We start from the raw sequence: 16,358 nt of genomic DNA, 5'->3' as shown, positions 1-16,358 counted from the left end.
GACGAGTAGTCCATTATCCAGGATGCAATGGAAGTGCCAACCAGCATTGAATGAAGCTTCTCTCCCTGAAATGAGGGTTGTATGGTATTGAAAGCACTTGAGAAATCAAAAGACATGATCCTGACAGAGCAGCCCTGCTTATCCAAATGAGAGCAGGCTCTGTTCAGCAGGTAGATGACAGCTTCATCGACTTCATTATGCTCCTATGGTTACACAGTGCTGGCAGAGAACTTGTCAGGGAAATCTCTGCAAGGACAAGTGTAGTCTCTGGAGCCCTGAATATAGCCAAATGTTCTGACTGCCCTTGTGGCCAGAAGAAAAAGTAGATGCAATCTCCTTTTCTTCATTTTGGAGTTTTCTACTTTATTTTTGAGAAATATTGCCTCTAAATTTTTATGAAAAGAACCAATGGGTATGAAACAGTAAGGAGCAAAATAACATTTAAAGAACTCGCCTATTGTCACCCAAGAGAAATATGCAATGTCTGCTACTCAACAAAACCAGGTACAATATTAATAATCCTCAAACCATAATTTATGAATTACAAAATTTAAGATATTGTGATTATCTATGATGGTAGGGGCAGCAGTTGGGAAGCTGCATGGCTTCAGTCATAGTGAAGGCCTCAAGCCGCAGTGTCGCCTGTTTAGAGCTGCCCAGCAGAAGGCATTAAAGTTGGTACACTCCACTGGAGCTCGGGGTAGTGTGGAATGGCATCCAAGCTGGAGTCAGTGCAGAAGAATCATAGATTCATATAACTCTACAGCACATTACAGGCCCTTCAGCCCACAATGTTGTGCCAACCTACTCTAGAAACTCTCTAGAATTTCCCTACTGCATACTCCTCTATTTCTCTAAACTCTGTTTACCTATCTAAGAGTCTCTTAAAAGACCCTATTCTATCCACCTCTACTACTATCGCTGCCACTATCTGTGTAAAAAACTTACCTCTGACATCCCCTTTGTACCTATTTCAAAGCACCTTAAAACTATGCCCGTCATGTTAGCCATTTCAGCCCTAGGAAAAAAACCTCAGGCTACTGACATGATCAATGCCTCTCATCACCTCTATCAGGTCACCTCTGATCCTCCGTCGCTCCAAGGAGAAAAGGCCAAGTTCACTCAAACTATTTTCGTAAGACATTCCCTCTAATCCAGGGAACATCCTTGTAAATCTCCTCTGCACTCTCTCTATAGTATCCACATCCTTCCTGTAGTGAGATGACCAGAACTGAACACAGTACTCCAAGTGGGGTCTATCTAGGATCTTCTATGGCTTTAACGTTACCTCATGGCTCTTGAACTAAATCCCACGGATGATGAATGCCAACACACCATATGCCTTCTTAACAACAATGTCAACCTGCACAGCAGTTTTGGGTGTCCTATGGACACAGACCCCAAGATCCCTCTGATCCTCCACACTGCCAAAAGTCTTACCATTAATGCTATATTCTGCCATCATATTTGACCTACCAAAATGAACCACTTCACACTTATCTGGATTGAACTCCATCTGCCACTTCTCAGCCCAGCTCTGCATCCTACTGGTGTCCCGCTGTAACCTCTGACAACCCTCCAGACTATCCACAACACCCCCAACTTTTGTGTCATCAGTAAACTTACTAACCCATCCTTCTACTCCTCATCCAGGTCATTTATAGAAATCACAAAGAGGAGGGGTCCCAGAACAGATCCCTGCAGAACACCAGTGATGACTGTGCTCCATACAGAATGTGAACTATCTACAACCACACTTTGCCTTCTGTGGGCAGGCCAATTCTGGATCTACAAAGCAAGGTCTCCTTGGATCCCATGCATCACAAATGACCTGACTTGGTCCAACCAAGCAGAGTCCACTACAAAGACCCACCAGCACATTTACTTCCTGAGAAAGCTAAAGAAATTTGGCCTGTCCCCTAAAACCCTCACTAATTTTTATAGATGCACCATAGAAAACATTCTTCTAGGGTGCATCACAACCTGGTATGGAAGTTGTCCTGTCCAAGACTGGAAGAATCTGCAGAAGATCGTGAACACAGCCCAGCACATCACACAAACCAATCTTCTGTCCTTGGAATCACTTTACACCACACGCTGTCGGAGCAGTGCTGCTAGGATAATGAAGGGCACGACCCACCCAGCCAACACACTTTTCGTTCCCCCTCCTTCCGGGAGAAGGCTCAGGAGCTTGAAGACTTGTATGGCCAGATTTGGGAACAGCTTCTTTCCAACTAAGATAAGACTGCTGAACGGATCCTGACCCGGAGCTGGGCCGTACCCTCCAAATAACCGGACCTCTACCTCTTGGTTTGTTTTTGCACTACCTTACTTTCCCTTTTCTATTTTCTATTTATGATTTATAATTTAAATTTTTAATATTTACTATTGATTTGTACTCCAGGGAGCACGAAGTGCAGAATCAAATATCGCTGTGATGATTGTACGCTCTAGTATCAATTGTTTGGTGACAATAAAGTCTAAAGTATGCCTCATTACTTTCTAAATGAGCCTTGCATGGGGAACCTTATCAAATGCCTTACTGAAGACAAGCCATATTGTGTTTGAGTGCAGACTGCTGCAACATTCATGGAATCAGGGTCTTGGACTATATATATTTTTTTGAGACTATATTTTACTGATATCTTTCTTTTTCAATCTTTTTATTAATTTCAAAACATAGAAACAAAACATAGCAATAATACAAATAGTAGGAGATATGTTGTTACACTTAAAAAAGTAATTGCAAAACCAAATAGTGTAAATTAACAAAGCTCCCAATCATATAGAACTAACAATGGATAATACAAAGCAAATAAAAACTGGAAAAAAAACATGAAAAAGAAAAAAAACAAAACAAAAAAAAAACAAACCCCATCCCCAAAGAAAAGCAGAATTAATCAACCAAGCTAAAAGACTTGGGCAAAACTAACAGCTTAAAAATGGGAAAGAAGAAAACCTTAGTGTCGACGACTCCATTCCTCTCCACCAACAGTACAGAGAGATAAAACAAGTTTGGAAATGATCACATTACATCAAATGAAAATGCTGAATGAATGGCCTCCAAGTTTTTCAAACTTAATGGAAAGGTCATAAACCGCACTTCTAACTTTCTCCAAATTCAAACACACCATAGTTTGTGAAAACCAATGAAATACAGTAGGAGAGTTAATCTCTTTCCAATTCAACAAAATGGATCTTATAACCATTAAAGTAAGAAATGCAATCATCCTACGTGATGAAGAGGTTAAATTATTTAAATCTATCCAAAGATAGCAGTAATTGGATGAGCTTGATATCTTATATGTGTCTTGTGCTGGGTGTGACTGTTGGTACTGTGTTTTGCACCTTGGCCCAGAGTAATGCTGTTTTGTTTGGCTACATTCAGGAGTATTCCTGTATGGTTGAAAGAAATAATAATAATGATAATAATAATAACAATAAATGAGCTATAAATATCGAGAACATGAAATGAAGAGTCCTTGAAAGCAAAGGTTGTGGAAAAAATTCAGTGGTGGGGCAAGTGAAGTTGTGTGAAGTTACCACTTTGGATTAAGAGCCTGATGGTTGAGGGGTAATGACTGTTTCTGAATCTGATGGTGTGAGTCCTGAGACTCTGGTACCACCTACCTGATGGCAGCCGCAAGAAGAGACAATTTCCTGGGCAACAACATTCCATGGAGGGGGTTCAAAGCAGGTTCACGAAAATGATTCCAGAATTGAAAGGCTTGTTATATGAAGAGTGTTTGGTGGCTCTGGGCCTGTACTCATGGGAATTCAGAAGAACGAGGGGTAACTTCATTGAAACCCATCAAATGTTAAAAGGCCTTGATAGAGTGGATGTGGAGAGGATGGCGGGGGAGTCTAACTCAGAATAGAGGAGTGTCCTTTTAGAATGGAAATGAGGAAGAACTTCTTTTGCCAGAAAGTGATGAATCTGTGGAATTTTTTGCCACAGGCAGTTGTAGAGGCCAAGTTTTTTGGTATATTGAAGGCAGAGGTTAATAGATTCTTCATTAGTCAGGGAATGAGGGGATATGAGGAGAGGCAGGAGATTGGGGCTGAGAGGGAATATGGATTAGCCATGATGAAATGGCGGAACATACTCAATAGGCTAAATGGCTGTACCTTATGGTCTTATGTAGATATGCTGAATGGTGGGGAAGGCTTTACCCATGATGGACTGGGCCATATCCGCTAATTTTTGTAGTATTTTCATTTCAAGGACACTGCTGTTTCCATACCAGGCCGTGATGCAGCCAGTCAATATGCTCTCCACAACACATCTATAGAAGTTTGTCCAAGTTTTAGATGTCATGTCATAATTTTGCAAACTCCCAAGGAAGCAGAGGTGGTCCCTGGGCGGGTCCTCTGAAATGAAAACACCAAGGAATTTGAAGTTGCTGACTTTCTGCACCTCTGTTCCTGCAATGAGGACTGACTCATCGACCTCTAGTTTCCTCCTCCTGAAGTCAAAAGTCAGCCCCTTGGTCTTGCTGACATTGAATAAGAGATTGTTGCTATGACACCACTCAGCCAAATTTTCATTCTGGCTGAGTGGTGCCATAAGGTCCCGATGGAGTACCTGGTAAGGCTCTGAAAACCTGTGCCAACCAACTAGCAGGAATATTCAAGGACATTTTCAACCTCTCATTGCTATGGGAAGAAGTTCCCACTTGCTTCAAAAAGGCAACAATTATACCAGTGCCAAAGAAGGATAATGTGGGCTGGCTTAACGACTATCACCCAGTAGCACTCACATTGACAGCGATGAAATGCTTTGAGAGGTTGGTCGTGACTGGACCGAACTCCTGCCTCAGCAAGGACCTGGACCCATTGCAATTTGCCTATCATCACAATAGGTCAACGGCAGACACAATCTCAGTGGCTCTTCACACAGCTTTAGACCACCTGGACAATACAAACACCTACGTCAGGATGCTGTTCATCGACTATAGCTCAGCATTTAATACCATCATTCCCACAATCCTGATTGAGAAGTTGCAGAACCTGGGCCTCTGTACCTCCCTCTGTAATTGGATCCTTGTCTTCCTAACCAGAAGACCACAGTCAGATCGGTGATAACATACCCTCTTCGCTGACGATCAACACTGGTGCACCTCAGGGCTGTGTGCTTAGCCCACTGCCCTACTCTCTATATACACATGACTGTGTGGCTAGGCATAGCTCAAATACCATCTATAAATTTGCTGATGATACAACCATTGTTGGTAGAATCTCAGATGGAGATGAGAGGGCATACAGGAGTGTGATATTCCAACTAGTGGAATGGTGCCGCAGCAACAACCTGGCACTCAACGTCAGTAAGACGAAAGAGCTGATTGTGGACTTCAGGAAGGGTAAGACAACAGAGGATATTTCTGTGAACATTCTTTGGGATACTTTTAAAGCTTATATTCGTGGTCAGATTATCTCGTATTCTGCTGCTTTGAGGAAGAAGCTGAAGCAGGAGGAGTTGGTGATTGTGGACAAGATTAAGGAAATTGATAAGAAATATGTTACAGCTCCCTCTGAGGAGTTATATAATCAAAGAACTGAACTTCAAATGGAACACAGTGTATTACTTTCGTCCTCGATTGTAAACCAATTAAAGAAAACAAGAAGTGAATTTTATGTACACAGTGACAAAATTGGCAAACTGCTGGCTAACCAATTGAAGTCTAATTATGCTAAATCTCAAATTAATCAGATTTATAATCAAAATGACCGACTGATACTTGATCATGTGGGGATTAATCAAACCTTCTGTGATTTTTATTCTTCCTTATATCAATCAGAGTCTCCTCGAGACTCTAAATATATGAATGATTTTTTTAGATAACCTAGACTTCCCTGAGATTTCACAGGATATGTCTTCTATGTTAGATACTCCCATTACCACTGATGAGATTAAGAATGTTATTTCCTCTATGAATTTGGGGAAAGCTGCTGGCCCTGATGGGTTTACCGTAGAATTTTATAAATGTTCCGCACCTTCATTAATCCCTTGGTTCTCTAGGGTTTTCGAGGCTTCATTAAAACTTGGTAAACTTCCCGAATCTTTCAATAGAGCGTCAATCTCTCTAATATTAAAGAAAGATAAAGATCCTGCTCAATGTGCATCTTATAGACCAATATCTTTATTAAATGTTGATTCTAAAGTTTTTTCTAAATTATTAGCAAACAGATTAGAAAAAGTACTTCCTTTTATTATTTCGGAAGACCAAACGGGTTTTATTAAAGGTCGTTACTCTTTTGATAACATTCGCACACTGTTAAATATTGTTTATACCCCCTCACAAAATGTTCCTGAGTGTGTTATCTCTTTAGATGCTGAGAAAGCTTTTGATAGAGTAGAATGGCCTTACTTATTTAAGGTGCTTGAAATGTTTAATTTTACCTCGAAATTTATATCCTGGATTAAACTGTTATATCATTCTCCTATGGCCTTGGTCCGTACTAACACTTTAAGCTCACTTTTTTCCCTCTTTTTCAAGGCGCTCTTAGTCCTTTATTATTTGATATTGCATTAGAATCTCTTGCAATTGCCATTTGAGAATCTCCAAATATTACTGGGATAACTCGGGGCTTAAAGTCCCATAAAATATCACTCTATGCTGATGACTTACTTCTATATATTTCTAATCCTCAAAAATCCATCCCTGCTGTTTTAGAGTTATTAGCACAATTTAGTCTCTTTTCAGGTTATAAATTAAATCTTAGTAAGAGTGAACTTTTCCCGATTAATAAACAACTTCCCTTATATCATAACTTTCCATTTAAATTGATTAATAATTATTTTTCATATCTTGGGATTAAAATTACTTGTAAATACAAAGATTTATTTAAGATTAACTTTTTACTCAACTTTCATCTAAATGGTTTCCTTTATATTTAACTTTGATTGGTCGTATTAATGCAGCTAAAATGGTTTTTTTTGCCAAAATTTCTATATATATTTCAGGCATTACCAATCTTTGTTCCAAAATCTTTTTTTGATAAAATTGACTCAAAAATTTCTTCATTTATTTGGCAAAATAAAAACCCGAGACTGGGTAAAATACATTTACAGAAAGCTAAGAGAGATGGAGGTTTAGCATTACCCAACTTTAGATTTTATTATTGGGCAATTAATATTCGACATATGAAATTTTGGTTACTTGACCAGGATATACTATCCATTCCTAAATGGGTAGCATTGGAATTACAATCTGTTCAGGGCTATACACTTGGCTTTATTTTAGGTTCCTCTCTTCCTTTTGATTTGAAACGCCTCAAACAGGTATCTAACCCGATAGTTAAATATACCTTACGTATTTGGTTTCAATTCAGAAAATTTTTTGATCTTAACCAATTTGGGCTGGCGATTCCTATTTTAGGTAACATATTTTTTCCTCCCTCTTTTACGGATCGTGCTTTTCAAATTTGGAAGATTAAGGGTATTTCACGGTTTTTGGATTTATTTTTAGATGGTTCCCTTATGTCTTTTGAACAATTATCTAATAAATCTAATACATTTTTTAGATATCTACAAGTTAGAAATTTCCTAAGTACTATACTTTCTTCTTTTCCAATGCTTCCTCCTACATACATTTTAGATACTATAATTAACCTTATTCCATGTCAGAAAGGTGCATCGGCTATGATTTATAATATTATTATGAAACTTAGGAAAGCTCCATTTGATAAGATTAGGGTAGATTGGGAACAGGAATTGGGGTCTATCATTTCCGTGGATGACTGGGGGCAGATTTTACAATTAGTCAATACTTCCTCTATTTTTGCTAAACATTCCCTAATTCAATTTAAAGTTGTTCATAGAGCACGTATGTCCAAAGATAAATTAGCTCACTTTTATTCTCATATTAATCCTTTTTGTGATAGATGTCCGGGGCAGATAGCCTCTTTAACTCATATGTTTTGGTCTTGTCCTACTCTGGAAACTTTTTGGAGAGACATTTTTAATATTATCACCAAGGTATTGAATATAGATATCTCTCCTCACCCTATTACTGCTATCTTTGGACTACCTAAAATTTCCAGTAATCTTTCTCCTTCAGCCCATAGAATGATTGCATTTCTTACTTTAATGGCGAAAAGATGTATCTTACAACATTTGAAAGAGCTTAATGCTCCAACTACCTTTTTTTGGTTTTCTCAGACGATATTATGCTTGAATTTGGAGAAAATTAGAAGCAATCTTTATGATTCCTCACTTAAATTTGAACAGACCTGGAGATCTTTTATTCAATATTTTCATTTAATGTAATTTTTTTTCTCCTCTTTTTTTGCTCCATATTTACATACCCTTCTTGTTTTTTTTTACTGTTTTTAATGGAGGTCGGGATTGAGGACGTGATTTTAAGTTTTTTAACCCTACTTGGTTCCAAGTTAGCCCATTGCTTTGCTTTGCTTTTAGTTAGTTGCACAGTGGTTTGCTGGGGTTTTTTTTTTCCCTTTTCTCTATTAGTATATATATATATATATAAAAAAATTAGTATACTATTATGTTACCTTAGTATGTTATGTTTAAATTACATTGTTTGTATCATTTTTTTTGTATTAATATTTCCTGTAATTTTATTATATTCTAACAGTGTATTAGTGCCTTTATGGCTTACCTTTTTGTATACTTATTCAATAAAAAGATTTAAAAAGAAAGGAAGGGTAAGACAAAGAAACACATACCAATCCGCATAGAGGGATCAGAAGTGGAGAGAGTGAGCAGCTTCAAGTTCCTGGGTGTCGAGATCACTGAGGATCTAATCTGGTCCCAACACATTGATGTAGTCATAAAGAAGGCAAGAGTGGCTATACTTTATTAGGAGTTTGAAGCGATTTGACATGTCAACAAATACACTCAAAAACTTCTATAGTTGTACAATGGAGAGCATTCTGACAGCTGCGTCACTGTCTGGTATGGGGAAAGGGGTGGGGCTACTGCACAGGACCGAAAGAAGCTGCAGAAGGTTGTAAATCTAGTCAGCTCCATCTTGGGCACTAGCCTACAAAGTACCCAGGACATCTTTAGGGAGCAGTGTCTCAGAAAGGCAGCGTCCATTATTAAGGACCTCCAGCACCCAGGGCATTCCCTTTTCTCACTGTTACCATCAGGTAGGAGGTACAGAAGCCTGAAGGCACACGCTCAGCGATTCAGGAACAGCTTCTTTCCCTCTGCCATTCTATTCCTGAATGGACTTTGAAGCTTTGAACACTACCTCACTTTTTAAAATATACAATATTTCTGTTTTTGCCCGTTTTTTAATGTACAAAATTGATTTATTTCTTTATTTATTGTTATGTTTTATTTTATTATTTTTTCTCTCTCTGCTAGATTATGTATTGCATTGAACTGCTGCTGCTGCTAAGTTAACAAATTTCACATCAGATGCCAGTGATAATAAACCTGATTCTGATTCTGATTCTGATCCATCCTATATGCTGATTCGTCACCACCTCTGATTCAGTCTAGGACAGTGGTGTTGGTAGCAAACTTGAATATGGCATTGGAGTGGTGCTTAGCTACACAGTCAAAGAGTAAAGTGAGTAGAGCAGGGGCTAAGCACACAGACTCGTGGTGCATCTTTGCTGATGGAGATTATGGAGGAGATGTTGTAGCCAATCTGAACTGACTGGGGTCAATTGAGGAAATCCAGGATCCAATTGCACAAGGAAGTATAGAGGTTAAGGTCTCAAAGCGTATTGATTAGTTTGAGGGGATGATGGCATTGAATGCTGCATGGTAGTCAATAAAGACCATCCTGATATCTGCATCTTTGGTATTCAGATGTACCCGGGTTCAGCAAAGAGCCAATGAAATGGCATCTTCCATGGAACTGTTGTGTTGGTAGGCAAATGGGAGTGAATCCAAATTGCTTCTCAGGCAGGAGTTAGAAGCATAGAAAACCTACAGCACAATGCAGGCCGTTCGACCCATAATGCTGTGCTGAACATGTCCTCACCTTAGACCTACCTCGGGTTACCTATAGCCCTCTATTTTTCTAAGCTCTATGTACCTATCCAGGAGTCTCTTAAAAGACCCTATCGTTTCCGCCTCCACCACTGTCACCGACAGCCCATTCTACGTACTCACCACTCTCTGCGTAAAAAACTTACCCCTGTCATCTCCTCTGTACCTCCTTCCATGCACTTTAAAACTATGCCCTCTCGTGCTAACCACTTCAGCCCTGGGGAAAAGCCTCTGACTATCCACACTATCCATGCCTCTCATTATCTTGCACACCTCTATCGGGTCACCTCTCATCCTCCGTCGCTCCAAGGAGAAAAGACCGAGTTCACTCAACCTATTCTCATAAGGCATTCTCCCCAATCCAGGCAACATCCTTGTAAAGCTCCTCTGCACCCTTTTCTATGGTTTCTACGTCCTTCCTGTATTGAGACGACCAGAACTGAGCACAGTACTCCAAGTGGGGTCTGACCAGGGTCCTATATAGCTGCAAAATTACTTCTCGGCTCTTAAACTCAGTCCCACGGTTGAAGGCCTTCCTAACCACAGAGTCAACCTAAGTAGCAGCTTTGAGCGTCCTATAGACTCGAACCCCAAGATCCCTCTGATCTTCCACACTGCCAAGAGTCTTACCATTAATGCTATATTCTGCCATTATATTTGACCTACTAAAATGAACCACCTCACACTTATCTGGGTTGAACTCCATCTGCCACTTCTCAGCCCAGTTTTGCATCCTATCAATGTCCCATTATAATCTCTGACAGCCCTCCACACTATCCACAACACCCCCAACCTTTGTGTCATCAGCAAATTTACAAACCCATCCCTCCACTTCCTCATCCAGGTTATTTATAAAAATCACAAAGAATAGGCGTTCCAGAACAGATCCTTGAGGCGCACCTCTGGTTACCGACCTCCATGCAGAATATGACCCGTCTACAACCCACTCTTTGCCTCTGTGGGCAAGTCAGCTTTGGATCCACAAAGCAATGTCCCCTTGGATCCCATCCCATGAGGCGGGAGGAGAAAATGGCGACACGACGCAGTGCGTGCAGCTCTCTGGTGAAATGATATCGTATTTGTAAGTAGGATGCTGTGCACAATTCTGATTTGATGGAGACAGACGTGAGAAGCATGGAGGAACATCTGGAGAAACTTCTGAAATACCCGGTTCGCTGCCGCTGCTACTGTGCGATCGAGAATCTCCAGAGGGAAGGCCCCAAAATCCTCGGCTTTGCTTGCTGCTGGTGGCCGGGGCTGGGGTCAAAGCGCTCGGCAGAGATGATTCTCGGTGCTCAGTGACGGAAGGCTGGTCGGGGCTCGAAGTTTTCGGACGACTCAGAGTCAGACTGTGGTCGGGCATGGCAGGGAGAGTTTCTTCCTTCTCCCGTCTGCGTGAGATGTGGGACTTTCGAGAGACTTTGAACTTTTTTTATCGCACCCATGGCCTGTTCTTCATCTGGTTACGGTATTGCTTGCACGGTTGTAACTGTATGTTATAATTATGTGTTTTTTGTCAGTTTTTCAGTCTTGGTCTGTCCTATGTTTTTGTGATATCCCACCGAAGGAATATTGTATCATTTTTTAATGCATGTATTACTAAATGACAATAAAAGAGGACTGCGTGTCCTCATAATCTAATCTAATCCAATCTAATCTCCTTACTTTCTCAATAAGCCTTGCATGGGGTACCTCATCAAGTGCCTTGCTGAAATCCATATACACTACATATACTGCTCTTCCTTCATCAATGTGTTTAGTCACATCCTCAAAAAATTCAATCAGGCTCGTAAGGCACGACCTGCCTTTGACAAAGCCATGCTGACTATTCCTCATCATATTACTTTTCTCCAAATGTTTATAAATCCTGCCTCTCAGGATCTTCTCCATCAACTTACCAACTACTGAAGTAAGACTCACTGGTCTATAATTTCCTAGGCTACCTCTTACTCCCTTTCTTGAATAAGGGAACAACATCCGCAACCCTCTAATCCTCTGGAACTTCTCTCGTCCCCACTGATGATGCAAAGATCATCGCCAGAGGTTCAGCAATCTCCTCCCTCGCTTCCCATAGTAGCCTGGGGTACATCCTGTCCAGTCCCAGTAACTTATCCAACTTGATGCTTTCCAAAAGCTCCAGCACATCCTCTTCCTTAATATCTACATGCTCAAGCTTTTCAGTCTGCTGCAAGTCATCCCTACAATCTCCAAGATCCTTTTCCGTAGTGAATACTGAAGTAAAGTATTCATTAAGTACCTCTGCTATCTTATCCGGTTCCATACACACTGTCACACTTGATTGGTCCTATTCTTTTCTTAATTTTATTTTTATTAAGTGCAATCATGAACAATAGCCAGATCAGAAATGCTGATCAAGTCAATTCGTTCCCAAAGAGAACTCTGATAGGCCAATCAGATGGTTCACTGCTGCTGGGTGATAGAACACAAAAAAAATCATATGTACCGTTAAGAAACATTAAGAAATAGTAGAAATATTGGAGTTATGATGATCATGATGAAGTCTGCTGGAGAGAGATATTTATACACATGCTGTCCTCCATAACTCAAAGAGATTGAAGGATAAGGTTGCAGGATGACAAAACGTGGCAGGAGCACTTGGAACTGAAAATTAATCCCTACAGGGAGAAAATAACACCTGTTCATCTTATCCTCTTGCTCTTCACATTTTTGTAGAATGCCTTGGGGTTTTCCTTTATCCTGTCCACCAAGGCCTTCTCATGGTCCCTTCTGGCTCTCCTAATTTCATTCTTAAGCTCCTTCCTTCTAGCCTTATGACCTTCTAGATCTCCATCAAAACCTAGTTTTTGAACCTTTTGTCAGCCCTTCTTTTCTTCTTGACTAGATTTACAACACCCTTTGTACACCACTATTCTTGTACCCTACCATCCTTTCCACTTGTAGGCTTATCTACATATTGTGTCAAGAAACCTTCCTGAACACACCTAACAAACACCACCCCATCTAAACCCTTCACTCTAGGGAGATGCCAATCAATATCTGGGAAATTAAAATCTCCCACCACAACAATCCTGTTATTATTACACTTTTGCAGAACCAGTCTCCCTATCTGCTCCTCAATGTCCCTGTTATTATTGGGTGGTCTATAAAAAACACCCAGTAGAGTTATTGACCCCTTCCTATTCCTAACTTCCACGCACAGAGACTCCATAGACAACCCCTCCATGACTTCCTCCTTTTCTGCAGCTGTGACACTATCCCTGATCAACAGTGCCACGTCACCACCTCTTTTGTCTCCCTCCCTGTCCTTTCTGAAACATCTAAAGCCTGGCACTTGAAGTAGCCATTCCTGTCCCCACACCATCCAAGTCTCTGTTATGGCCACAACATCATATCTCCAAGTGCTGATCCACTCTCTAAGCTCATCCACTTTCTTCATAATACTCCTTGCATTAAAATAGACACATCTCAAACCATCAGTCTGAATGCGTCCCTTCTCTATCACCTGCCTATCCTCCCTCTCGCACTGTCTACAAGCTTTCTCTATTTGTGAGTCAACCTCCCTTTCCTCCATCACTTCAGTTCAGTTCCCACCCCCACCCCAGTAATTCTAGTTTAAACTCTCTCCAATAGCCCTATTATAAATATAATATATATTTATTATAATTATTATAATAGCCAGGATATTGGTCCCCCTGGGATTCAAGTGCAACCCTTCCTTTTTGTACAGGTCACACCTGCCCCAAAAGAGATCCCAATGATCCAGAAATCTGAACCCCTGCCCCCTGCTCCAATCCCTCAGCCATACATTTATCCTCCACCTCACTCTATTCCTATACTCACTGTTACGTGGCACAGGCAGTAATCCCAAGATGACTACCTTTGTGGTCCTGCTTCTCAACTTCCTTCCTAACTCCCCGTATTCTGTTGAGAAGTTTCATCACCAACCTTTCAAAACACTTCAGCACTGTGAACCATAGTCATTGAGACAGGTTACAAAGTTAGCAGGCACAAAATGGGGAGCTAATGCTCACACACGTCCACACTAGACTGGATAATTTTGAAAACGCCGGTTTCATGTAAAAACAACAGGCATCCACACTAGGCGTTTTTAAAAATATCTCTGTCTACATTAAAATGGATATTTGGGTGAATCTTCTCCTACTGCGCTGGCGCAGGGCACACAGAAAACAAGCGAAGAGGAAACAGTATACTTGGTGCGCGCTTGTCCAGTTACAGACCAGAAAAACTTAAAAGGAAATTGCCAAACTGATGCACCATCAATAACTCCAAAAGACTGGAAGTAGAGTAAATACTGAAAGGCTTTTATTAGCAGTAAAATGTGACCTCCATCATGCTGAGTATCTGCCCCTGGACTGAGAGGAGGAGCAATGGCACAATTGCCTTTATTCAGGGGTCTGTGGGAGGAGCCACAGGAGCAGTCAGCAGAGGGACGTGTCCAGACAGGTAACCCAGTTACAACATGAATATATGGTTTACCATATTCACCCCTCCTTTTTTTAAAAAAGAGTCCCGCGGGGTGAAGTGACTGACAATATTTAAAACAAGTATATTTACAGGTCAAGTCTGTCAGGCGGTCGAGTCCGTCGCTGTGATCTACATAGCACCGGTGGTGATTGCACCGGCGATGGTGGTTGTGCTGGCTCCGGCCTGACTTGCGGTGTCAGCACGTTAGGTGTCGGTGATCTCTCGTGCGTGTGCGTCGCGCCTGGTATGGGAGTGTCGTGTGGTGTCTGTGTAGGGCTTGGAGTGCGCGGTGTCTCGTGGGTATATATATCGGAGGATACGGGGTTAATTGTCACCATGGAGTGTTCAGGGTAGGGGCCCGGTGCTCCTGCGGGTGCCGGGTCACGGATGGAGTCCGTGTCCTCCCACCCATCAGATAAAACATGTAGGCATAATGGGGGTTCGCATGAAGTAAGTGAACCCTCTCGACCACTGGGGAGTATTTAGTACTCCTTGCATGTTTCCGGAGCAGCACTGGCCCCGGGGATGTCAGCCAAGTTGGTAGGGTGGTCCCAGTGGTCGACTTTCTGGGAAAAGAAAAGAGCCGCTCATGAGGGGTGGCATTGGTGGACGTGCATAACAGGGAGCGGATGGAGTGGAGTGCCTCGGGAAGGACCTCCTGCCAACGGGAGACCGGCAATCCCTTTGGCCTGAGGGCTAAGAGTGTGGCCTTCCACACCGTGGCATTCTCCTTCTCCACCTGTCCATTCCCCCGGGGTTTATAGCTCGTGGTCCTACTAGTTGCAATACCCCTAGCCAGCAGGTATTGGCGCAGCTCGTCACTCATAAACGAGGACCCTCTGTCACCGTGGATATAGCATGGGTATCCGAACAGAGTGAAGAGCTTGCACAGGGCTTTTATAACTGATGTGGTAGTGGTATCAGGGCAGGGGATGGCGGCAGGCAAGATGGTGACCCCCATGTCTCACACGTGGTGGCAGCGTGCAGGCGAGAGGGTGACCCCCATGCCTCGCATGCGGCGCTGCTTGATCCCGCTCGCGGTTTAGTCTTAGGCGAAGTGGCCCTTCTTTCCGCAGCTGGAGCAAGTAGCTTCTCGGGCCGGGCAGCTTTTCTGGGGGTACTTCTCGAATTTGCAGAATTAGCACTTCGCGGACTTACGGCTGGCAGCAGCCATGGTCAATTCGCCGGTGGGTTGCGGGGTCTGCGGTGTCCACGAGGCCATCGGGGGATCGCGTGCCTGGAGAGCCTCAGGGTTGTGCAGAGCAGCCTTCAGCATGACAGCCAACACAATCGCTGAACGTAAGGTAAGGTCAGCTTGTTTCAGCAGCCGCTGGCGCGCATACACTGACCTGGTCCCTGTGACAAAGGCGTCTCTCACTAGGAGCGCCGCATGCTGTTCAGCCGTCAGTTCTCGGCAGTCGCAGGTCCGCACAAGTGTCTGTAGGGCCCGGACGAACTCAGCACTCGACTCCCCGGGCCGCTGCTACCGTGTCGCTAAGCGATGGCGCGCATAGACGGTGTTTACCGGCCGCAGGTATTGTCTTTTGAGGGTGCTCATCGCGCTGTCGTAGCTCGGCTGGTCTCTCTTCATCGAGTAGACCCGTGAACTGACCCTGGAGAGAAGAACTCTGCGCTTTGTGGCGGACTCGGTCACTTCAATCTCCTCCAGGTATGATTCGAAGCAGGCTAGCCCAGAGTTCAAAAGCATTTCCGGCTTCAGGTGTTTGCGGGTCGAGGTCTAACTTGTCGGGTCTCAGAACATGTTCCATGCTTTAAAATTACTGCTAATAAAATTGATGCACCATCAATAACTGCAAAAGACTGGAAGTAGAGTAAATACTGAAAGGTTTTTATTAGCAGTAAAATGTGACCTCCACCATGCTGTGTATCTGCCCCTGGACTGAGAGGAGGAGCAATGGCA

This window comes from Mobula birostris, chromosome 14 (assembly GCF_030028105.1).
Source record: "Mobula birostris isolate sMobBir1 chromosome 14, sMobBir1.hap1, whole genome shotgun sequence".
In the NCBI taxonomy this organism is placed as follows: Eukaryota; Metazoa; Chordata; class Chondrichthyes; order Myliobatiformes; family Myliobatidae; genus Mobula; species Mobula birostris.
Note: the sequence above shows the minus strand (reverse complement) of the source record.